This window comes from Jaculus jaculus, chromosome 3 (genome assembly GCF_020740685.1).
Source record: "Jaculus jaculus isolate mJacJac1 chromosome 3, mJacJac1.mat.Y.cur, whole genome shotgun sequence".
Classification (NCBI taxonomy): Eukaryota; Metazoa; Chordata; class Mammalia; order Rodentia; family Dipodidae; genus Jaculus; species Jaculus jaculus.
This window is the reverse complement of record NC_059104.1, coordinates 107,119,656-107,146,898: the sequence shown is the minus strand read 5'-3', so window position 1 is coordinate 107,146,898 and position 27,243 is coordinate 107,119,656.

Sequence of the window (27,243 nt, the reverse complement as noted above, 5' to 3'; positions counted from 1 at the left end):
GATTATATTGTCTTACCTTACACATATCCTTTACCTTGTGTAAGAACTACCAAATAGCATAGAAGAAGCACTTGGAATGACTTAAGCTGTCAGTGACATTGAGAGATAGTGCCCAACACTGCAACCAATAACCTGAGCAATGCCTGTCTTTAGAGACCTCTACTTAGATAAAGCCAGACCTTCTACATGATGCAGGAAAGAATTTCAGGATGAGACAGAGTGAAACAAGGTAACATTTATTTAATAGAGTTAAGGGATAATTCACACTTTAGATTTCAGTGCATGCTTTTAGAGTGATAGAGATTTGTCCTTAAAGGAAAAAATATCAACATACAACATAGGAGTTTGCTTCTTAAGTGGGAAAGCTATGCCCCACTCTGTCTTAATAACATATTCTGTGGTTTTTAAAACTACATTAAGGGCTGGAGAGATGGCATAGTGGTTAAGGCATTTGACTGAAAAGCCAAAGGACCCCAGTTCGACTCCCCAGGACCCACATAAGCCAGATGCACAAGGGGGTGCATGCATCTGGAGTTCCTTTGCAGTGGCTGGAGGCTCTGGCATGCCCATAATTTCTCTCTCTCTCTACCTGTCTATTGTATCTCTCTCTCAAAATAAATAAAATATATTTTTAAAAACTACATTAATATAATTTACAGCAAAGTTTAAAGATTAAGGGAAGTTTAAAAAATAAGTACAAAAATGCAAACTGGTGTACTAATTTTCTAATTGTTTGTATTATGTTCATGTGCATAAGTAGGTACATGTGTGTCACTGTGCACATGTGGAAGTCTGAGGACGACCTTGGGGTGTTTGTTTTTTTCCTCCACCCTGTTTGAGACAAGGTCTTCCTTGTTTTTATTTTGTTTCTGCCACTTCCCTTCATGTGCACCTGTCTAGCTGGTCTGCAAACTTTCAGATTCTTCGGGCATCCCATTGCTACTGTGTGTTGGGATTGCAGTGCCGCGTTTTATCCTGCTTTATGTGGCTGCTGGAGAGTTGGACTTCAGCGGGTAGGCTTGTAAGCATAAGGCTTCAGCTGCTGCGCCATCCCCCTGCCAGTTTTTATCATCTTAAAGAATTTCCCCACCCTTTTTTTTTGAGGTAGGGTCTCACTCTAGCCCAGTCTGACCTAGAATTCACTGTATAGTCTCAAGGTGCACTCAAGCTCATGGTGATCCTCCTACCTCTGCCTCCTGAGTGCTGGGATTAAAAATTTCCTTTTGCAAATGAAACTGTAAACTGGCATTTTTTTAGATTTAAGATGACTAAAGTGTGCTAATAGTTAAACTCAAGGTTATAGACATTGCAGCCTTAAATGAGCATAGTTTATTATTGTTTTTAATCTCCTTGTTTGATATGTCTGTAGAAAAACTAGCATTATCATTGTGGGGAATTTTGATGCTATTTTATCAGTTGTGTTGAAGTTTCTGACTCTCAGGCAGATTCCAGAGTAAGGAGCTCCTTTCATGTCCTATGTTCTCTTTCTATCCCAACTCAAGGGTACTGTGTTATTTGTTTTCATTGAACTTGTGAGTGATTTTTCATCTTTGTAATATATATGTTTCTGAATACATTACAATGGAGTAATGTTTGAGCAAAGCCTTGCAGGAGTGGGAATGTACTGGAAGGATAGGGACTCTATAATGTCTGTACAAATATGTGAGTTATACTTAATAGGCTTAAGTGAATTTATATGGTGGTAAATAAAATCAATGATCTTTGGTATCCATAGATTTAAAAAAATTACCAAATTACTCATTAAATGAGTGCATGTTGATTCTACAAAATTCAGTAAATAAGATGTATGGGAAAGAATAGGACATGCAATTCCATTCCTGAGGGATCCTTCATTGCTATTTTGGATCTTATATGCATTTGAAATCAGTATTGCTTTCATTAACGCTATGGTTTGAGGTTGAATGTTCCCACAGACTCATGTTATGAGGGCAATTTAGAACCTTTATGATGTGAGTGAAGTCTTACAGGCTGATGGGTGGCTGGGGCAGGTGGAGCGGGTAGGACTTAGAAGTATGCCCAACTTCAGCTTTGGCTGAGCTCTCTACTTCAGTTCTGCCAAGGTATAGGGAGCCTCTACTACACACTCTTCTTGACCTGAACACTGTCAAACTTTCCTTTTTCGATGGACTGCAACTGTGAACCTAAGTAAAGCTTTCCTCCTTGAGTCCCTTCAGTTAAGTATTTTCTTGTCACAGTGAGGAAAAATGTGACTAATGCTACCAGGCTTGGCAAAATAGGGAGGCTGCATTCTTCTCTGAAAATTACTTTTTAAAATCTTTTATTAAAGTATTTTCCCATATTAAGCAAGTACTTGTATTATTGTAGGAAGTAAATAAAATAATGACAGAGAGAACATTTTTAAAATGTCATAGGTAATTATGTAGTAGAAACATTCAGATAAAGTTAGATTTATTTGGGGATAATAAAAGCTGCATAATTACTTGTAGCCCCTGGTAAGCATGTAGATAATTTTGTATTCATTAATATTTTTTTGATTTAAACTGATCTTTCCACGTATTGCAAGATTCAAGAAGTATTGAAACTGAATTAATTTTTATAAGTAAATTCCATTAAAAATCAGTGAACCATTAAAATATCAGGGTCACTAGATTGTATTGAATCATTTATAGTATTCTTATGTGGTATGTCTTTTATCATGTCTATACCAATTAGTTTCTCCATCATATAAAATAATCAATTAAAAATTCTACCAGATATGTTTGTGCACAACTTTTTCAATTAATATTATACATGTTATAATTATTCAAGCAGATTACAGCATGAGCCTTGCTTACTTCACAAAGGTATAAAAAGGTATAAAGGGACAAGCAAGTACCTTTAACATCTGAGCATCTTCCCAGACCCCCAGTATGACATCTTGATGAAGAAGTTAATGGCTAACTTAAAAATATATGATCATAATTTATCAAATCTTGAAGATAACATGAAAATAAATGTGATTTTATCTCTAAAAGTACATAGTAATATCTTTTTAAAAAATATTTTTTAACCGATCATAAAAATAGAAGAGGTAGTAAATTTGGCTTTAAAAATTAGAAACATAGTTCGGCGTGGTGGTGCATATCTTTAATCCCAACACTTGGGAGGCAGAGATACAAGGATTTCCTTTAGTCCAATGCCACCCTCAGACTACATAGTGAGTTCCAGGTCAGCTTGGGCCAGAGCAAGACCCTTGAAAATAAATAAATAAATAAATAAAAAATAACAAATATTCATTTCATTAAATAACCAATGTTAACCAATATTAATATAAACTTTTAAAGATTTATTTTACAAATGAGAGAGAGAGAATGAATCATGTTATTCAAACTTATTACATCAATTCAGTCTACCATACTTAAAACAAGTCTCTGAATTTTTAACCGCCAATGGCACTGTTGAAAATACAATAGCATAGACATAGACCATAGACATAGTTCCCAAATAGGAGATAATCAAAACTTTAAGGTGGGAAATAGTTTTTAGCACTCATGTAAAAGTTTATCTCAGGCTAGAAGGATGGATTAGTGGTTAAGACATGATTGCATTCCATTCACACAGCTGTTTCAATGGAACAAGTTACAAAGCACATAGTCCAGAAAAAAGAAGAAAGAAAGAAAGAAAGAAAGGAGAACAACAACGACAACAACAACAACAACAAAAACAACAACAAAAACCCTAAGGAGAGAGCCACCCCTTCATACCTCAAAAGGGCCCTGGCTAAAACTAAGAACAATTGGCGAAACAAGCAAGGGTGCTGTTTTCTTGGCCAGCACAAGGGTGAAGGAGATCAACAGAGAGAAAAATCAACTCCTACCAAATCAGAGGGCCAGAGAGCCAGAGGCCCCAATACCTCATCACTGAAACAGACCAAAAATGAACCCAACATGGCTCAGGGAAATTTTGTGGAAGAGGGGCAGAAAGAATGTCAGAACCACATATTGGGTCATGATATGCAGAGACATTTATCCTACCCATAACTGTGGGCTAACTCCACAATGCACGACCCATATACCTCAACAAGGAGGGGCCGTTGGGGAGGGGATAGGTCATGGATGAGCCTAACAATAGTACCAAATTGACTGTATTTGCTGAGTATAAAACTAATTAATAAAAAAAAGTAAGAAAAAAAGGGAAAATAAAGAAAGAAACAGAACTAGAAACTAAAAGGAAACAGAGCCAGAGTGTGATGATAGATTAAAATGCAAATCTCACACAGCTATTGTTACTTGCACAAGCCCAAGAGTCTAGAGCTTTATGAATAAGGAGCAAAACCAGTTGGAAGACAAAAGGCAACAGTCCAGTGTGACTGAGTGGAGTCTCCTGTCTAAACTAGAAGTTGGGAAACACTGTACTGATTTTAAACAGGGCTAAGAACAAGTTGTCCATTGATCCAGAATGGTGCCTTGGATAAAGCTTCTAGAGAGTCATCCATGAAGAGTCAGAATGCAAGATTCCTCCTGGAGGTCTGAACCAGGACATATGCTTCAACAAAGGCTTATATATTGAGTAGTTATGCAACTGAGATCAGCTAGGTAATGGTAAAAATTCTTTACATATATTAACTGAATCCTGATAATGCCTTTCTGGAAAATATTGGCTTGGTATAAAGAGGCAAACACAGAAATGTCACAAGCAGTCTCCTTAGCTTGTGTGGCATAGAACTTCTATCGCAGGTACTGGGTTAGGCTGAAAGCTCCAGAGTACAAGAAAACCCACTGACGACTTCAGCACTGACTCGGTGAGTGTTAGAATCCACAAGTGCTAAAGATAAGAGAATACTTGGTGAAAATGATCCTCTGCTTGGTGCTGATATTGAAGTCTCCATAGTCTATGTGACCTGCCCTGCAAGGCACTGAGTGGAGATCCAGGATTCAAAACCAAACACGGGCAGGAACGAGGATTCAGTGCAGGAAGAGCTTGACATGCAAGCAAGAGGATCTGGGTATGATTCCACAGATCCCATGTAAAACCAGGTGTGGTGACACAGGTCTGCAATTCCAGTGCTGGGGAGGCTTGATGGCTAGAGGGTTTAGTCCAGTTAGTGACCTCCCACGTCAGAGAGACCTGGTTTCAAAAAATGAGGTGGTGAGTGATTAAGGAAACCACTTGCTATTAAGTTCTGGCTTCTACATGCACACACATGTGCACAGACATCTGCATATGCCCATATGCTCACACACATAAAAACCTACACACACACACACACACACACACTGCAAACACATACACATACAAAATAAAGTCTAAATATAGAAGACCACACCCTTGATCACTTATCTATTTTGTTTGTTTTTTTCTACAAAATTAAATTCCTTATGAAAAATACAACTTTGCTGAAGTCTGAGTATACAGATATCTCTATATGTAGATAATCACAGAGAAACATTGCTGTCCAGAGTGGCTGTTGTGGAAAATACTCATTAAAAGAATGTTATATCTCAGCTCAGATGAGTCCTTTATCTCAGGGTAAAGCTCATGTCTTATTAATCTCTTGCTCAAGTTTTTTTCTTCTTTTAGTTGCAAAGTTAACCTGACTTATTTTTCCCAGACAAATTCCAGCAGGTACTTGCTCTACTCTCTCCAGACATACCCTGATCTTTTTGTCCACCATGGCCTTGTCAGAGAAGAGACATTGTTTTCTCTCTATCATTGATACGTTCCCCCAAAGCTAGATTCCAGATTTTCCCTCTCACAGTTCAGCTGTCGGTCCTTTCTCAAACAGAACTAAAGTCTGTGAGAGAATCTGTAGTCCTATGACCTGAACTTGACTTTCCATAATTTATTGGTGTCCTTGGTTGCTACTAGCAGGCACCAATGCGCCATCCCACTCGCGTTCTTCCTTCAGTAATGCCTACACCATCAACTTCTTTCTCTCCAGACTGGTTTGTGAAGTTCCTGAATTGCTGCATTTCATTGATAGGAGCAGTGCTCAGAAACATTTATGTCCAATTTTGGGTTCTTTTAACAGCCTCTTGTGTTAATGCTAAATCTTTGGTTTAATTTGGTGTAGACTTCCAGATGCCTTTAATATGCTTCTTCAAGACATTACTAACTAAGTGTAAATGTTCACCACCTTCTAAGCCTGTGGTCCACATACCAAGGAGCCCAGAAAGACAATTTTATTTTCTGTGTATACTTGATGCTCCTTCACCTTTAAAGCCATTGAAAATACTGCTTTTAGCCCAGCCTGGAATTATGTCCCTTGCTTTTATTTTTAACCCTTTATTCATTTTGAAAACACATTTACATTTCACCATAAGTTCTCACCAAAGGAAAATAGAACTTGGAAAAGTTTCCAAGTTTTCCAAGTGCCAATTTGGAAAAAAGAAGTGGCATAAGAGAACATCTGAAAATTGACAAAGTACTACAAGACTAATTACTCAAAGCTTTCTTGGATTATCAAGAAAAGTATTTTTTCCATGACGTTTCTCTTATCTATGCAAACAGGGAATTAAAAGCAAAGAGTAAGCAGTTATAACCAAGATAACAGTATCCATATTTTGCTGTGTATATGAGTTGCACATAGCTTTGACCCACCTTCCACTGGTTGTTGGGATGATTCAATGAGACAACACATAAGGTGCCTTGCTTAGCATATGGTCTCAAAGTTTCAACAAAAGTTGGTTCACTTTCATTTGTACATTGATAGGAAGCCCTGACATTTAAAAAAGGTATATGCTGATGAACACAACATCTTGTCTCACAGATAGAAAATGATTTTCTTAGAACAGCCAGGGATTCAAAGAGAAGGAAAAAACAGGAGAAGAACAGGAATAATAGGTAACTTCCTTTTCTTCATCTCTTGCAGTAATATGAATTCATGAAATGCATTAGAGGATGTGCCTGGATTGTTAGTGGGCATTAAATTATTTCTGGTCACTGCAGTTTCTCAGGTTTTATAACCATATAGTCCACACAGCCCTACCTCGCTACCACAATGAGCTCAGTGTGGGGCTTTGATTATATGCATATTTTTACCACCAATTTAGAAAGGGACACTTTTTCTCAATGGGTCATCATGGCTTTGTAAAATTTCTCTTTTGAGCCTTGTGAGAATAGTGCTCTTCACAGTGGAGACATTTTTTAAAACTATAATTTTCATTAAACAACAACAAATAAAATCAGCTCAAGATGAAAGATAAAAGAATGTACTGCCTCATTGGCACACTTTTCTGCTCTTGGGTGTTTTGGGCATTGCAAGATCAGCATTTGAGGGGGTTGGTGACTTATTATCAATGCAGATAAAGTACAAAATAAAAGCAGAACAGAATTAATCAGGTCCAGGATGAGTGCCACTGGGGAAAGATGATGTTGGAGAGGCATTTCCTATCACTCCAGTGAGCTTGGAGCTCTGGAGATGATGCCTTCCTTGCTGGAATGTTATTTTTAATTTATGGGGGCCGATAATTAAATGCCAACCCTTCTTCTGAGGTGAAATCACACAATTTATAGGAGATTTTATCTCCCTACAGAAGTATGAATATATTTAAGAGACTCTTTAAATACATTTCTGTAAACCTTAGTGGTGTTCTGTCTTTGATTCTGTAATGTAGCAATGTAGTAGTCATATCCCAATCTCAAATGAAAGCATTTGATAAGATTTACATTTGAGGTCAAGTAGTGATCTGGGGAATATCATTAGATAAACACAGTTAGAGATTTTCTTTGTTTTAACAAATAGATATTTTATTTATGTATTTATTTATTATGAGGAATCATGAAAAGGAGAGATAGAGAGAGAGAAGGCCACACTAGGCCTTCCTGTCACTGCAAACAATTTCCAGACACATGTGCCACTTTGTGTATCTGGCTTCATGTGGGTAAAGCAAGTGCCTTTAACCACTGAGCAATCTCTCCAGTACCCATTAGAGTTTTTCTATGGATTTAAAAATATTTTGGGGACTATCAGATGCAATTTTTGCAATCAAGATTTACCCAGAATTTTGGACATTGTTGCTGCTTTTATTTCTATGAATGTCAGGTTGTTAATTCACATGGCAATTTCTTGCTTATGATATCTAAATTTTAGGATCAAATGGAATAATACTTGTAAAAGTACTTCTAAATCAATACATTTTATACAACTCTAATGTTCTACCACTGTCAGTACAGTGAGAAAACCAGGAAGCTTCATAATGTCAGTAAAGATTATATGTAAATTGGGTGCTGGAAGAAATTTAGATTCTTATCACTCATGGTCTCATTTAATATTGAAACAATTTTGGCTGTCAATTTTAACTGTGTTATAAAAAAGCCAAGACTCCACCACTTTCAGAAACTACACACATGGACCTAAGACAATAAATTTTTTGTGTCTGTTTCAAAAATTTAAATTTTTTTTATTATTAATTAGCTATGTACTCAGTGAATACAGTCAAGTTGGTACCCCATCATACCTCAAAAGGGCCCCAGCTGAAACTAAGAATGATTGGTAAAACAAGCAAGGGTGCTGTTTTCTTGGTGAACTTGGTACCAGCACAAAGGTGAAGGAGATTGGCACAGAGAACAACCAAGACAATAATTTTTGTACAAACCTAACTAATATAGTGTAAGGGCATCAGACTGCTCAGTGAAGGGCTTTCTTACCTTTAATCTTAGCCAAAAGTCCAGGAACCAAAAATGAAAGGCTTTCTTATTACTTGTTGGTTAGAATTCTCTTGGTAGTGCCTTGACAAGTTTTGAGAAAGTATTACTGAGTAAAAAAAAAAAAAAAAAAAAAAAAATCAGTTTCATAAGATAATATCTCCTTTCCATTGTATTTTTACATATTCCTTTTTAAAATTACCAAATATTCACAATCCATTGAAATATATGATACATAAGGAAGGTATTAAAGGAAAATAATGATCACATAAACATCCTTCAGTTTAAGACAAAATATTACTAACATTAGTTTAAGAGATAAGTGGGAGTTATAGAATATTGCTAATTTTTAAGACCCTGGTGTATCCTTTGGCAATCACAGCTTCAGTATTTCCTCCAAGAGGAAGCTTCATTTCTAAGATGATTATTTTCTGACTTTTCTATATGCCTTTATATGTTTTCATTTATATGATTTCTTACATAATAAAATTTTAAGTTTTGAACATTTTAAATATGAAATCAGCAGTGTATTGCACAGTAAAATATCTCATTACTAGCTTTCAGCTCACATATTATTTTTAATATTGACTCATTTTGATACATATGGATGCGAGTCATTCCTTTTATACTGTTGTGTAAAATAACATATGATTTAAAAGATTAAAACCACAAATAATATGAATAATTCATAAGCCTTTCATCTATTTTATCACTGATGAATATTTGGACTTTTTCTTATATTATGCTATTATGAATAATACTGTTATGAGTGTTGTGCAGCTATTTTTTTTCTGACTTTAAACACCCTTTCTTGCCGGGCGTGGTGGCGCACGCCTTTAATCCCAGCACTCGGGAGGCAGAGGTAGGAGGATCGCCATGAGTTCAAGGCCACCCTGAGACTACAGAGTTAATTCCAGGTCAGCCTGAACCAGAGTGAGACCCTACCTCGAAAAACCAAAAAAAATAAAATAAAATAAAAAATAAAATAAAATAAACACCCTTTCTTAAGAGGAGGAGAGACTCGTAGACTCAGGAAGCTCAGGAAACAGAAGATTCAGGAAGGTCAGAAAGTTACAAGACTCCTCCCCAAAGTTACCTAAGCAGTGAACAACTGCTGGGGTAGAGGAGACTCTCTTCAGTGGAGTCACCTGTAAGTTTGGCAGGTAGTTCCAAGAATGCAGCTTTTGTGAATCTTCTCTCATGCTAGGACAGGCTTTTTAGTGACACAGCTACCAGTCTCCCATGCTTTTATATGTAACCCTTGTACCTGTAAACCCATAAAAAGCTACGTTTAGGTGGAATCGTTTCTCTGGTCTGTTGTCTATGCCCTGTCTGGGGTGAGTGAATGTTTCTTCATATTTCTCCAGAAAAAAATCATACATGATTTACATGATTACATTGAAATGACTATTTTTTTCCACATAAAAGCAGTTACAATGTCATGGATTATATAAATGTCACATTTTACTAGTTTTTTTCTCATGAACTTTGAAGTATACAATACAGTGTTGTTAAATAGGCAATATATTCCAAATTATATTTCTAGAATTTATGCATTTTGCATAACTGAAATTTTGTACCCTTTGCTTAATACTTCTGCTTTTGCCCCTCCCCAAAAAGTCAGGGAATCATCATTCTAGTCTCTCCTTCTAGGAATTTTAAATTCACCAAATAAATGACATATATGTATGACATATATATATATGGCATATGTATAGTATTTGAATCTAAGCACCCTGCTTATTTAGCTTAGCATGACATCCTTTCAGTTCATCTGTTGTCAGAAATAGCAAACTTCCTCCTTTGTAAGGCCAAGTAATATTAGTTTACATGAGTATACCACATTTTCCTTATTGATCTATTCGTCCACTAGTCTGGGATGTTGTGAATAATGTACAGTGATTGCAGGTGTTAAGATATATCCTTGAGATTCTGATTTCAATTAATTTGAATGTGTATCCAGAAGCAGAATTTCTGAATCATATGAAGTCCATTGTTCATACTTTGAGGTGCTCCCATACTGTTTTCCATAGTGGATATTTAAATTTACAGCAACAGTGTACAAGGGTTCTAATTTCCTTATATCCTCATTAACACCTATATTTTTATTTTCCAATGGTGACTATTTTAATAGGTATGATGTGATAACATTATGCTTTTGATTTCCTTAATGACTTGTGTAGTATTTTTGTTGTTTTGTAGGTAAAGGTTTTCAGAAAGAACATTCTTTGTATTTCCCAAAGAGAAAGTATCTACTTTTTATTTTTTTATTTTTTTATTTGAGAGCGACAGACACAGAGAGAAAGGCAGATAGAGGGAGAGAGAGAGAGAATGGGCGCGCCAGGGCTTCCAGCCTCTGTAAACGAACTCCAGACGCGTGCGCCCCCTTGTGCATCTGGCTAACGTGGGACCTGGGGAACCGAGCCTCGAACCGGGGTCCTTAGGCTTCACAGGCAAGCGCTTAACCGCTAAGCCATCTCTCCAGCCCAAGTATCTACTTTTTAAAGAAATAAATTCTATTGAATGCAGAATTTTGTAGATATATTATCTAAATTCTGTCATTTAAAAGCATACATGACCACGTTGAAGGTTATCTAAAGAAATGGGACTGGTTGTTAATGCAAGCCTCTTTTTTTTTTTTGATAAGATGTATGGGGGACCTAAAATTTTTATTTCATGTTGTGAGTCCTTAGGCCAGCACTTGGTGATATAGCTCTGGTTAATACTAATTTGACTGAGTTCATTTTTGTTCCACACAAAATTGATTTCCAAAGTGTAACTCATGAAAAAGATTGAGATAAGTGTAAGTACTGTCAGAGGTGTTTTCAAGGGAACCTTATAAAGACAAGGGAGCTAACAAGTTTTTTTCAGTGGTGGACTGAACCTTTGTTTCCATGGCCTTTGATCTGAGCTTGAGTGTGCTCAGACATTGAGCTACAGGCATTCTGTTGTTAATTTGCCTCTCTGGCACTTGGGATACTTTGATTCTAACTTAATTTAGGATTTAAATTCCTTTGTCCAATGTTCCATACTTTGCCATTTTATATTTAGACATAAATTCTTTCAGTTACGTGATTATAAATGCATTCTCTGTATTGAAGGATGAGTCTCTTAGAAGTGTACTTATTGTTAGTGAAGAAGTAAATTCATCCCCACTAATAGTTCACCAACTAAACATAGAGGTGTCTCTTACACTTATTCTAAAGTCCATCTTGATAAAACCTCTTGTCTTGATTCTGCCTCTTTACCAAAAATTTTAATACATTTTTCCACTACTTAATCCTAATTTTTGCTTTTTCTCACTCAAATTTTCATGGACAAGGGAACTCATTTATGAATAAATCTACTAGACTTGAAAATGGCACAGACAATAAGTTCCTGAAAGTACCATAGTGGTTCTTACTCTGAGGCTTTAGGCATGTTTCTCTTGTTCTCTCTCTCTCTATTTCTAGAATTTTCTCATTCCTTCTTTCTGCCTGGCCAATTCCTTATCCTTTATAACATTCAAGAGAAAGCTTTTCTTGCTAACCTGGCCAAGCTTGTGCAGCTCCAAATCTTTTTTAGTGTGCACTTTTTCTACTGATGCAGCACAGAGGTAAAAAGTTCAGATTGTAGAAACATGTTACTCAAGCTCAAGTAAGTCTAAGCTCCTCTGGTGTCAAGCCATGTAACCTTGGGGAAATTAATTAAATCCCCCATTCTTCAGTGTCCTGTGTTATTAGACAGATTAGTAATTTCCCCCAAAGTTTGGAGCTTTCACCAGATGATAATGATATACTTAAAGAACTTAATATGGTTTGTTATGTAACAGGAGCTTAGTAAATATAAATTTTTGAATGTGTGTGGGTACATATTTTCAGGAAAACTGTCCTTTGTATTGACCAAAAGAGAAACTAACCTTTTTAAAAAATAAATGCATTCATGTATGTATGTGTGTATACATGTGTATGCATGCATGTGGAGGACATTGGTCAAAGTTGGGTGTCACCTTCTACTGTTCTCCATCATACTTGTTGAGTTAAGGTCTTTCATTGAACTTGGAGCTCACCAATTTGGTTAGTACAGTTAGCAGCTGGTTTCAGGGATTCCTTGCCTTAGCCTCCCTAGTTCTGGTATTATGTAGACTGCCACACCCAGGCATCGGTTACATGGGTTCTAGGGGCACAAACCCCTTTCCTCACTCGTGTGACAGGTGTTCTCCCAACTGAGCCATGTCTTCAACCCTGATGTTAGTTATGAAGCTCTTAGAACACTGACTTAAGATTTTTGGCTGAGTTCTATGAGAGTGTCTCATCTCTTACCCTTTGATTGAAATTTCATTAAACTCCAAGATGGCTTTTTATCTCTTTTTCTCAGTACTTTCTATAGTGCCTGGTGAATTGTGGGCTCTCAAAAAGAGTAAGAATGAAGAATGAATGAATTGATGGATTCTCAAACTCTGAGTAGAGTCCAGATTGTTGTGACATACTAGTACTGTATTTATGTGACCTTAAATTCCTTTTTAAAAAGTCCCCTCTGGAGGTTTTTTTTTTTTTTTTCCAGTGTGAAATGTTATCACTTGTGGCCAAAGCAGTGATAAATATCCACAATGAGGTATGTGATTATGTATCTTGTATGTGTGTGTGTGTGTGTGTGTGTGTGTGTGTGTGTGTAAGAGAGAGAGAGAGAGAGAGAGAGAGAGAGAGAGAGAGAGAGAGAGAGAAGGAGTAAGTTTCCTGTGATGGCCAAAGCTGACCAAATGAATTAACTAAAAATTTAAAAAATTGCCCAAGTAGCCAAGCTTCTTAGAGAACTCTTTACTAACACCTTATGGTTCCATTCACACAGGTAGATACAAAGAAGTCAGAATGTCCATGTTAACCAGGCTTCTATCCCCCTTTACACATCTTTAAGATGTAGAAGGGAATTGCCATGGGATATTTTTTTATAATCATGGAAAATGCTAATAAAAATTTAAAAAAATAAAAAAAATTAAAAAAAGATGTAGAATAACACACCTCTTCTTACCTAATACACAAGCCAGACTGTAAGACCAGAGAAGACATTTCCCAGGATGGACTCATGAGAAAAAGCCTGCCAGTGCCATAGATTCAGGTCCTTTTCTTGCAGGAATGAACCATCTAAGCATTCAGAGCCCAAGGGTGTATAAACTCTGGGTGAGCAGGCAGACATTGGGAGTCCATCAGTAGTCAATTACAACCTTATCCTTTTCTTGTGGTTGATCAGGTAGTTGCTGCCTGCCAGCTATCAACAAGGAGATTCAACAGAGAAACCACATATCGTTATTATATTGACATAGGACTGACTCTTCTATTGAGTATGCATTGTGTCTTCATGAACACTTGACCTTTCAGTAACTGCCATCACCATTTCTCTTCCTTTGTGGTACTTTGCTTCTCTTGTAGCCACTTCATATTTAACTCTTGACTCAGATAATGCCCTTTCATTGAGGCTGCTCTGTCACTGTTGAAGTGTTTATATTCTTTTTGTTTTGTTTTTGTTTTTCGAGGTAGGGTCTTGTGCCAGCCCAGGCTGACCTGGAATTCACTCAGGGTGGCCTCGAACTTACGGCAATCCTCCTACCTCTGACCTCCCAAGTGCTGGGATTAAAGGTGTGTGCCACCATATCAGCTTTTTGAGTTTATGTTCTTAATGTTTGATTTGCAATTTGTGTTTGACAGTACCCCACTCAAACATCCCAAGGAGGCATGCTTTCCTCCCCTCCATACCTGTTCCTTGCCTGCTGTCAGTCCTGCATGGTCTTGGGGCAGCTACTTTACCCTTCAGGTTTCATCTGCAACGGGTGGTGGTGGCTCTGATGAAGTCGACAGACGTTTCTCATAGGGAGTGCAGAGGACAAACTAGCTTTTGGCAGCAAAAGTACTTTTATTTTTGTTGTTATTAGAACTGTTCCCTGGCTCCACTGACATATGAACTTGTTTTAATATGTTGTGCATTTTTTTGTATTGTGCATTTTACTAAAAAATATGTTACTGCAGAGGTAGAAGGACTTCTCGGGGCATAACTTACATTATGTTTTCTCTTTTTAAAAAAGGTAAGAAGTTATAAAATACTCCAAAAATATACTGAATGTGAATCTATTTTCAGCTCTAAAACCTTTTTTGAATTACTTAGAGAATTGGAAAAAGAAATAACTACTATCCATTGTTTTCATGTCTGCCCTTAAACATTCTGTGCAGAAATAGAATGTAGTTTTAGGCTATTTTCAGTGTTTTATTCAGATACTATTCCTGGAATCATTAACAGTAGAAGAATTCAGAAATCTCAAAAGGAAACATTTTGCAGACTAAGATTCTCATACTTACCTGATATAATTCTTCACAAATTGGAGTTCTCTAAAACTAGTGAGCCATTTAAGACAAACATCTGCCTGTTAATCTTTGAATCATTTCATAATAGGGGATTCATAGTGGTTCATTAGATTAATAATTGCCTTTATGGAACCATTGCTGGAAGAGTAGATTTGTCCTTTAACCCTCATCGCTCTCTTGAAGTTCCCAAACATTTTTAGAAAACATTTCTGGAACTTCTAGACTGGAATATTTTCTAAGGCAGAGAAAACTGCTTCTATTCTGAAAGCTTAGTAACTGGAGAGGGTGTGGTACACATAAGCTAGGCATAAGCTACATTGTGGGGCTGCAGAAGGAAAGCACTTAGATCTTCCAAGTACTGAGGGCAAAGAGTCAGGGAAGGAATGTTTCAGCTAGGTGTTTAGTCATGTAGTAGCATTTGCCAGGAAGGCAAGGGCACCTGGCAGGCAAGCTAGAGTGAAGGAGCAGTTTGGCTAGAGCTCACCAGCCATACTTGCCTGGTGGCCTTTGCTTGGGGTTCCTTTAGGATGGCCCTATTTGGCATTCTACATACTAGCACAGGAAGGCAGCTTTTAATAGAAGACCTGAATCAATGGCATATTGACATAAACTCATTTGTTTTCCAAACAGATTATGAAAATATAATTTTAATAGGTAAATCTGAGTGAAAAAATAAGGTATGTAATCAGAGAATAAAATAATCCCCCATTGTACCTTCACTTGGGAGTAATAAACTGTTAATTATGCTTTCTTTCTTCCTAGCAGATTAATTTATCCAGCTACAGTCAAATGATAGATATCATTTCCTTAGCCTTTTCTCAGTATCACTAGCTTTCTATTTAAAAATCCTAACTTGTGACTGCACCATACTACACAATTCAAAATCAAAAATATTATGCACCTATATTTTTGAGAAGTTAGGTCTATTTACTGTTTTTTCCTATTGTAAATGTCAAACATAGTAGATAATGTTTATGACATTAGTATTTAAGCCTTACTTGCCCTTTTAATGTAGGTTTCTATAACTGGAATTTTCTGAGTTAAAACTATTTTTTACCTCTTCTACAAAGTACACTGTAAGATTATTTTCTGCAGTTTTAAACCTGCTTACATTTCCCAAACTGTATTCAGTACCCATTTTTCTGTAGCTTAGTTTGCTAAAGATAGTGAACTAAAAATATTCTGTTTTTTTTTCTTAAGTAAGTTTTAAAAAAGCCTGGTGCATCCTTAAAATACTTTTATTAATAAAGTGTATTTAGGTATTTATTAACAATTTTCTTGTGTTATATGTTTATTTTATCCTTTTTAATTACTAGGGGGTAGATGGGACAGCATTAACATTTTGTAACCAAATTATGTGTAATTTAGATACGTTTGCTTGGCTATATTAACATACATATGAATAATTTTCTTGATTACCTTTCAAAAAAGTTTACCTAAAATATATTTCATATTTTTGTATTATTTGATTTGTCAATGTTTCTAAACTTTGTGGAGAGGGTTCCATTGAAGCCAGGGATGCTTTTGTTTTTAACTTCAGTAGAGCCAATCATTGAATATATCTTCTGTTTTCTATGGTTTCACATAAAATTTCATTCATTCATTCATTCATGTAGATAAGGTCTCAAATTTTCCAGGTGAGGCTCAGATTCGCTATGTGGCTGACTATGACCTTAAACTTCTGTTCCTTCTGCAACCACCTCTCCAATACTAGGATTAGAGGCATGTAGCACTGTGCCCAGCTTCATGTGGTGCTGAGGATCAACTCAGAGCTTTTTACTTGATAGACAAACTCACTGTCCTATGAGTTACATTCCCAGCCACTTCATCATCTTAAAATATAATTTCTTTTAAAATATTTTATTTATTAGAAATAGAAGGAGAGAGAGAAAGGAAGAGGGAGGGAGGGAGGGAAGGAGGGAGAGAGAGAGGGAGAGGAAATGAATGGGTGTGCCAGGACTTTGAATGTACTACTTTGTGTATCTGATTTACATGGGTTCTAGAGAATTGAATCTGGCTCCTTTGGGTTTGCAGGCAAGTGTTATCTTTCCAGCCCTTAAAATATAATTTCTTAATGTACCTGAATTTCTTAGGATCAAGCAACATCAGACTTAAATAACTTATTTCAAAAAGAGCTGATAAATGGTCTCAGGACTCCTTACTTAGTGCTCTCTCATCATTCTCCCTGATTTGTGATTGATCATATGTTAATAAGATGAAAGCAATAGCTTCTGTTTCCTATTTATATGGCCACATTGATTTGTCCATCTATTTTTCTCCAGTTTCATGGTGATTAGCTTTGTATTATTGCAATATCTTGCAAGGCTAGCATTTTTCTTTTTCAAATTTTATTAGCCATTCCAGATGAATTTTGGGATGATTCATCAAAATATGTAAAAACACAGTTGGAATTTTGATGAGGAACAGATTAAATCTGAAAATTAACTGAGGAAAAAAAATCAAACTCCTTAATAGTATCTCATCCTTTTCCTTAAAAATCTGAAAACATTTTTCATTGAGATTCTATTTCTACAATGAATGGGATTTCACTGCCCTCTTTAAAGTATGCATATTTTGTAGCATTCTTTTTTTCTTTTTGAGGTAGGGTCTCACTGTAGCCCAGGCTGACCTGGAATCCATTATGTAGTCTCAGGGTGGCCTTGAACTCATAGTAATCCTCCTACTTCTGCCTCCCAAGTGAGTGCTGGGATTAAAAGCGTGAGTCACCACACCTGGCTCTTTTTTATATGATCACTGCTTGCTCAAAGTGAGTTTAGACTGGGTTATTTTGCCACCTTACTCTGCCTGTCCCTTTTCTCCTCCACAGTGACATAGATGGGGAATTTTATCTTACTCCCTCACTGATCTGTGGGCATGCACACATTCATGTGCTTATATACACAATCTATTCTCAAAAGGCACTTACAGATTTTGAAAATGTAGAGAAAGTTTTGCATTGAATGTTAAAACCTCGAGTTGTAGTGGGAGGCTGCCGAGGCTGGCATGGAGTGAGTACTCCAAGTTCCAAGTTTCTTGGTCCCAGTAGGTCACCCTGTGGTTAGCTTTGGGCTGCATAAACCCTGTGAGTTTGCTGCTGAAGCAGGCCCCTTGCTCTGCCTTCCTGATGGAAGTACCCCTGTGTCCCCAAATCCTGGATATTCTATGCCAGAGGATGTGCACTGTGCAGAGCGATTAGACTAGATCCCTATTCCCTGGGGCCCCTACAAATTTCCTGGTCCCTGTAGGTCCCCCTGCATCTGGCTTGGGGAGATCTGGTCCCTGTGTGGGGGCTGTGGAAACAGACCTTTTGCTCTGGTGTCCTGACTGGCTCCTGGGTACCGAGGTCCCTGTTCCCCTAAGTCAGAGGGTGCATGGGCCATTGTAGGAGCAGGCATCTTGCCTCTGGATTTCCAGCTTCCTGGAAAATGGTTCACCAACCCATGATTTGTGTGTGCAGAACAGTAAGTGTAAGTGGAGTGAGTTGGCCAGAGCTCCCAGTTTCCCAGGTATCTTTGATTTACCTGCAGTCTCCACAATCTGTGCATCTGTGGCTTTAACCACACTGTACACCAGAATACCAATCCAGTTCACATTTAAAACAGAACTCCCTCTGAAGATCCAACAAGGACAAAAACTTTCTTCCTCCTCAATAGAATAAAGTGTCTCTCCAAGATGGGTAGATCACAATGCAAAAAAGCCAATGACAGTAAGAAAACTGAGAGTTCTCCACCAAGGATGTCTAATCTCACAGTGGAAGCCTCCAATAAAATCATAAGAAAACAACAGAAATTCAATCCCAAAATGAAACTACAAAAACCAAGGAGACCCTGATCAAAAACTTGCTGAATTGGAAGCAAACCATCAAAAAACAATCATATAAATGAAATTGAACACAATCATCTCTTAGAGCACTTATACACAGCTTTGGACAGTGGGCTTCACTTGATTGCAGAGAACATCAGAACTCTCAAAAGAGATATGAATGAATTGAAGGTGAGTCAAGCAATGTAAGATCTCAATAACCAATTCATTAACCTTTATGAAGATTTGACCAGATGTAAAAATGAATTCTAGGAAGCATCAAGAAAATCAGACATTAACTGAAATGGCATTTCAAAAGGATATGGACACAATGAAAAAATAACACAACAGAAAACAAAAAACAAATAGGCCTTACAAAAAGCTCTCTAGAAACCCTTATTAACAGAGTTACTCATGTGGATGTCACAACCTCTGACCTAGAAGACAAGACAGAAGAAATTGATCAGGAGGCCAAAAACTTTGGTAAGTTCAAAAAAACCAAGTGAACAAAATATGAGGGAACTGTGGGATACCCTAAAATAACCAACATCTTGATCATGGGCATACCAGAAGGAGAGGACATCTAAGCCAGAGGCATAGAAAACATATTCAACAACATTATTGAAGAAAATTTCCAAATCTCTCAAAAGAAAGGTCCATCCAGATACAAGAAGCCCACATAACACCAAACAGGTAGGACCAAATAAGAAACTCTCCAAGGCTCATCATAGTTGAAACCCTTAAGAATGAAAACAAAGAGAGAGTGCTATAAGCAGTAAGAGAGAAATATCTCACTACTTACAAAGGCAGACCCATCAGAATTATCTCAGCTTTCTCAATCGAAACACTGAAAGCCAGAAGGACCTGGAATGGAACACTTCAAAACTTTCCATGAAAAAAACAAAAGTCAACACTATGATTATATGAGCACAAAGCTAAACCTACAGAGAATATTTCAGGGAATACTCCACAAAGAGTCAAGCAACCACTCTTAAGAGCTAACAAGAAGAAGATCACAATAACCAAAAGTATATTAGGCTCAAAGAAGTACAAAACACAAGGAAGCACCAAACCCCATAAAGCATGTTATCAGGGAAGGGATTAATTCAAACCTCACAGAAATAACCTTAAATATTAATGGCCTTAACTCAACCATCAAAAGACATAAGTTATCAGGATGGATCAAAAAATGGATGACCCGAAATCTGCTGTCTTCAAGAAACCTACCTCACCAGTAAAGATACACACTTCCTCAGGGTGATAGGATGGAAAATGATATTTCAAGCAAGTGAAAATAAAAAACAAGCAAATGTTGCTATATTAATATCTAATGAAATAGACTTCAAACCAAAAGTAGTCAAAAAGGACAAAGAAGGCCACTTCTTACTACAACAAGGGAATGATCCAACATGAGAACATCACAATCATAAATCTATGTCTGCCAAACATAGGTGCACCACAGTTTATAAAAACAAAACCTATTTGGCAACAAAACAGAAATAAACACCAATGCCATCATAGTAAGAGACTCCAATACTCCACTATCATTGATTGACAGAATATCAAGGCAGAAAATCAGCAGGGAAATAATAGAGGTCGACAACACCATAGATCAACTAGATCTAATGAACATCTACACAACTGTCCATCCCAACTCTACAGAGCACACATTCTTCTCAGCAGCCCACAGAATCTTCTTCACAGTAGACCATCTATTAGACCACAAAGCATACATCCATAAAATCAGGAAAATTGAAGTAACTTCCTGTGTCATATCAGACCACAATTTTTAAAGCTAGAAATCAACAATAAGAGATTCATTAAGAATTCCACTAGCTTCTGGAGATTAAACAACACATTTTTAAACAATGAATGGGTTGTGTAAGAGATAAAAAAAAGAAAATTTTAAATTCCTAGAGTTTTATGATAATGAAAACACAACCTACCAGAACATATGGGACAAAATGAAGGCACTCCTAAGGGGAAAATTCATAGTGCTAAATGCCTTCATAACAAAGACAGAGCGATCTCAAATTATTAACCCAACTGTCCACCTAAAGGCATTGGAAAAACAAGAAAATCTAGCTCTAAGAGCTCCAGACAAAAGAAATAATTAAGATCAGAGCAGAAATTAATGAATTGGGAACTAAGAAAAAAATTTAAAAATCAAAGAAATTAAGAGTTGGTTCTTTGTCAAAATAACCAACAATATTGATAGACCCCTGGCCAATTTGATCAAGCAAAAAAAAAAAAAAAAAAAAAAAGTCTCAAATTAACAAAATCAGAAACAAAAAAGGAAAGGCCAAAACAGACATCAATGAACTTGGAAGGATCATCAGGGCATACTTTCAAAATCTCTACTCCACAAAATTGGATAATCTGGAAGAAATGAATGATTTTCTAGACATATACTACCTACCAAAACTAAACTTTGAGCAGATTAATCTCCTACACAAATCTATCAAATCCATGGAGTTTGAAAAGGTAATCAAAAACCTCCACAAAAAGAAAAGTCAAAATCTACCAAATCTTCATTGAAGAACTGAAACCAATTTTTCTCAAAGTGTTTTGTATAACTGGAGACCAGGAAATCCACTGCACCTCTATTTGTGAAGCTAGCATAGAAAGAGGCCAGTAGGTTACCCACTGAATGGGAGAGAACCTTCACCAGCTATACCACTGACAAAAGCCTAATATCTAGAATCTACAAAGAACTCCAAAAACTAAGCAATAAAATATCAACCAACCAACTCCAAAAGTGGGGTAGAGAACTGAATGGTGGTGCTGGCCCACACATCTGCGCTGGCGCCCAGGCTGAGGGGTTGGGGGTGGGGTCCTCCAGGTAAGCACCCTCTGGGCTTCCCCTCATCCGCACTTGCTGCGAGAACCTCACGTCCTGAGTCCGCGTGGGAGATGGACAAGCCCATGAGCTAGGAGGAGACGCACACACGCAGCATTGTATCCGCCGCAAGTCATGGCTGCTGTCTGCACGCCAGTGACCTGCCTGGTGAGGACCATGCTGCAGAGAGAACAGTGGAGGACGTTTTCCTTCGCAAGTTCATGCTGGGCACCAGGCTGGTTGGCTGACCACATTGTCCTGAAGGTCTGGGCCAACCAAGAGGACATCTGTGCTCTGGTGCTGAGGCAGCTACCAGCACACAAATTCTACTTTCTGGTGGGCTACAGTGAGATGCTGATGTTCCACTTTTACAAGTGTCCTGTGACTCAACCTCCAAACTGTGCCCTCAAAGGTTGTGGACAAGTACTTATAGAGGACGCCCTTTCTTACCCCAAGCGGTAGCCTGGAAAGGACCTTAATTGCAAGAAAGAAGTGAAGTAGAAACTGGGTGAACACCTGACCTCAGATCCTAGAAGCATCAATTCCCACTGCTGTCTGTCGATAAAGACATGCTGTCTTGCCTCTGTCTTTTCCTTTAGGTGAAGGTTTCTTTGAGATGCTTCACAGCCTGTGGGGAGGATTCTTAGTGTCTGAAATTGATTAGTCAGGAACTACAGTTCAGTGAACCTGAAGTCACCTTACCTGAATTACTTTGCTTTCTACTAAAATGAAAAGATCAATTTTAGGTGATAATAAAATAATGTCAGTTTTGAATAAAAAGGAAAATAAAATTTTCAACATCCCTAAAAATTAAGGAAATGCAAATTAAAACAGCCATGAGATTCCACCTTAGTCCAATAAGGATGGCAATCATTAAACAAATCTAACAGCAACAAATATTGGAGAGGATGCGAGGAAAGAAAGAAAACCACTGTTGGTGGGAATGTAAACTTGTACAACCACTATGGAAATCAATTTGGAGATTCCTCAAAAGGATGAACATAGAGCTACCAACAGACCCAGTTATTCCCTTACTGGGCATTTATCCTAAATGCTCCATGGTTCACTACAGAGACATTTGCTCAGTCATGTTTATAGCTGCTCAGTTCATTATAGCTAAGAACTGGAATCAACCCAGATGGACATTATTGGATGATTGGATAACAAAGTTGTGGTACATTTACACAATGGAATTCTACTCATCAGAAAGAAAAAAATACAATGAAATTTGTAGAAAAATGGACAGGCTTGAAACAGATCATACTCACTGCACTCACACATTCACAGAAAGACATTTGCTGCATGGTGTCAGTTATCTGTGGTTCCTGACTTGCACCTGCTTGAGTTGCTGTCATACCTGATAGTCAACTCAAGGCCCAGGCAATAGGGATGGAAAGGTTTAGGGGGACGAAGGGGCAAGGGAAAGGGGGGAAACAAACACAAAAAGAGCTGATACTATAGAAACTTTTATCCTTGGACATAGCCTAAAAGACAAAACCCTCAAAATGAGTAAGTGGAAGCACCTGAAAAGTAGGACTCTGGTGAGGGTGGGATGAAGTCTAAGCTTAAAAGAATACTTTTTTATTTCTTTTTTTTTCTTGTGGTATGTGTCTGTGTGACCTGTAACTTCCAGTACCAGAGATTGGTTGCTACCCACATTGAGCTGTTGGTCAGAGAAACCTATGAGGTCCCCAAATCAAGACAGCATTCTGTCAAAGCACTTGAATACCTGCCTGAGGCAAAAGCTAAGACCATATTACTGAAGACACCATGTGATGCTCACAAAGAGCAAGCAGAGACCTGGCTGGAATTCAGACAAAACCTGTCTAGTGCTGGAAAGCACTACATGAGCTGCTGGGGGATAATGGCCAGCAATGGTCTCAGGAACCAGAGGTCTAAGCTATTCCTAAGCAAAGAAGAAAACATCTTGACATGATGTAAACATCAGTGCAATAGTGGCACACAGCCTCAGTGGGTAATCAATAGCTTTATGAATGGCTACAAGATCCTCTCAGTGTAAAGGTACCCATATCTGGAATTGGAAATCAGATCAGAATCCTGTGATGACAAAGATTATGTTCTCCAGTGTCAAGCTTTCACTAATCTTTGGCTAAAAGAGGGCTTACATACATCAAATTCTCCCTACATTAATAATGCTTATCCTATTTAAACTATGCTGGTTTCACTCTCCGTTGGAGAATCTGTTCTTCTTCTTTTTTTAATATATATATATTTTTTAATTAATTATTTATTTATTTGAGAGCGACAGACACAGAGAGAAAGACAGGTAGAGGGAGAGAGAGAGAATGGGTGCGCCAGGGCCTCCAGCCTCTGCAAACGAACTCCAGATGCGTGCGCACCCTTGTGCATCTGGCTAACGTGGGACCTGGGGAACCGAGCCTCGAACCGGGGTCCTTAGGCTTCACAGGCAAGCGCTTAACCGCTAAGCCATCTCTCCAGCCCGAATCTGTTCTTCTTTTGCAGAAGGTAGTGAGACCAGAGGAGATAAACTACCCTGGCACTTCAGCCAAGCCACAGCTGAATCCACCGAGGAATGGGGAGATGAGCAAGAGTGCTGCTTCCATTCTGTTCCTGATAATCAATTCTGGGGTATAGGAGACAGATCCTGACTCCTACCAAAGTAGAGATCCAGAGGCTCCTAAGAGCCCATCACTGAGGTAGACTTAAAATTCACCCACCATGACTCAGGGAATTTTGTGGAAGAGGGGGCAGAAAGATTATAAGAGCCACAGGTTGAGACATTGTACCCAGAGGCATTCCCTGCCCCCCAAATATAACTGACTGCTGTTCCCACAGCACATAAGCTATAACCCCATGGGGAATACCTGTAACTCTACTGAGGAGTGACACTAAGGGAAGAGGGGCAGGGACAAGGGAAAAAGGTACCAACACATGATAGATCCATACAAAATATCTTGTTAATAATAATAATAAACATAAAAATCTCAAATTGTTAAATACTCCTCCCTTGTCTTGTCTTGTTCAGCATTATTAGAGTTCTCAAGCACTTGCTCCTTTTTTTATACAAGCAACTCAGGCAACTTCCCTTGTCTCACGGTTTCCCCTCTCTTTTCACTTTGCGTCATCAAGATATTTTCCTGAATGAAACAGATCTGCCTCTAATCTGGAACCAGGTGCAAAATTGTTATCTGCAGCAATGTAGATTTTCATATCTTATTTTTTTACCTTATATTTTACCTACTATTTTAGTTGCTATTTCTCTTCTTCCTTCCTTCATTTCTTCCCTTTCCCTCTTCTCCTTTACCCTCCACTCATCTTTCTCTTTTCCTCCTCCTTCCTCCCTTGATTCTTTTTTCTTTCTTCCATTTTCTTCTCTTCTCCTCCCCTCCCCTTCTCTTCCTTCCTTCTTTCATTCCCTTCTTCCTTCCTTCCCTCTCTCCCTCCTCTTTTCCTTTTCTTTCTTTTCCTCTTTTTATCTTTCTTGTCTTTGAAAGACAAGGTTACATTCTGTAATACAGGCTGGCCTGGAACTCACTATATAGCTGATGCTATCCATCAACTCGTGGCAGTCCTCCTTCCTTCTATCCGAGAGTTCTGGGATTACAGGAATGAGCCCCTATGCCTGGCTGTATGAGTGAATCTTATATATTTTTTCATCTTTTGATTAGTTGTTGGGTGGTATCCTGAAACCTTTACAGTTATATATTTTATAACCTGATACTTCATTAAATATTCATTTTAAAAGTATTGATTTTTATTTATATGAGAAAGAGGAGGGAGGGACAGAGAGAGGGAGAGAATGGGTGCACCAGGGCATCTAGCTGCTGCAAATGAAGTCCAGATGCATGAGCCACCTTGTGTATCTGGTCCTAGGGAATCCACCTTGGTCCTTTTGCTGTGCAGGCAAGGGCCTTAACTGCTAAGCCATCTCCCCAGCCCTATTAAGCATTATTATCAGCTTAGTATATTTTTGAAAGTTTGTAATAACAACTATGATTAATATGCTGAATGGTTTTTCCACAATGAGATACTCCTTATTATTGTTTTGTGTCATGTTATAGCAGTTTTCTCCTGTATTCTCTGATATTTGTTCTTCTTAGGAAAGAAAAGATTTCAAGATTAGGAGGAATAGCTATAAAATCATGGTCCATAAATATTTTCTCATAACCTCAAGGTATCAATTAAGTTATTTGTTTTTTACAGCTATTTTCTGGTGGAGAGTTCACCAAGGGTGACTTCCTATTAACAACACTAAGCTTTGTTCTTTCCTGCTGGCTCCAACAACTGTAAGGGGCTGATGAGTGTTCTAAAGGGATGACTTGAAATGTTTATCCCTGCTTGTTCAGAGCACTGCCTCTCTACAGCGGCTGCACAGTTGGCTTTTGTGATGCTTCCCTGGCCTGGGATTTCCACCAGTGGTCCTGACTGTGATGATGCTCTTGGCAATGGTAAATCTGAATGATATTAACCCCCTGGTGTTAAGCTATATTTTATATTTGCTTTCTTTAGTCTAACATTAGTAGTTAAAACATAAAGTTTGTAAACTTGGTTAAAGAACCCTAAATTTGAAAACTTGGCACTTTGAACCTAATTTTCCAGTGAAGATAAATAGGAAGGCTGAGAAAAAATTTAAAAATCTTATTAAAGTAACAAGTGAACTAATTGAAGACTCACTGTGCCAAGGGATAAAAAAAAAAACAAAAAAACCCCAAATATCTACTTGAGACTTTTTTTTTGGTAAATCCCTAGAGGCACCTACTAATTTTTGAGGAGTCTGCTAATCAGGTGAACGTCTGATCAGTTTCAGAAGCTGGTTGAGGGGTCAGATAATAGAGTACACAGGCCTCTAAGGCATCAAAGATAGTTGAATCCCTATGGTTCTGGGTTAAACATGGGATGAATGACTGTACATATAAGGATGAAGTTGGAGTAATCAGGCTTTCATGAGGAATGCTGCTCAGTGTTCAAAGGAAGCTTCCAGAACAAGTGAAAATTATCTTTGCAGAAATAAACCATCCTAGACCCGTTATTTCTACTTTAAGGAAAAGACATAATGTGCACATCATTATCAAGAACTAGCACCCTGAGACAGGCTATATGAACAAAAAGTGACAGAATTAATAATGGAAACACCAGATGTTTGGGTGAACATGTAAGAGCTATTAAGTTAAGCATGCTAATTGGATTCTAGTACATTGAATATATTATTAAAAATCCTGACAAAGAATTGGAAAGTATTAAAGGGAATGTGAGATTTGGGATTTGGGGACAACTCCACACAAACACAAATACAAATGCAAATTCTAGAGCTAAAATCATAGTAACTGAAATAAGAATTCAAGGAATGGTCCTATTTGACCCAGCTGAAAAATGACAAATGCATTGTGCGATAGTATAAATACAGATGAATCATTTTGAAAGAAAATGATGGAAAGTGGAGAAGAGAGGGTAAGTAACAGAGGGTACAGACAGAAATACAAACATAATTCCTTTATCTCTGTTCCCTTGCCACAGGCACACTGGGATTACAGAAACTTGCCATGGTTTCTGGCTTCTATGTGGGTTCTAGGGATCAGAACTCAGATCTTTATGCTTGCATGGCAATCACTTTATCCATTGAGCCTTCTCCCAGCCCAGAGACTATGTTTTTAAAATTGCATACATGTTGAACACAGTCTGTAT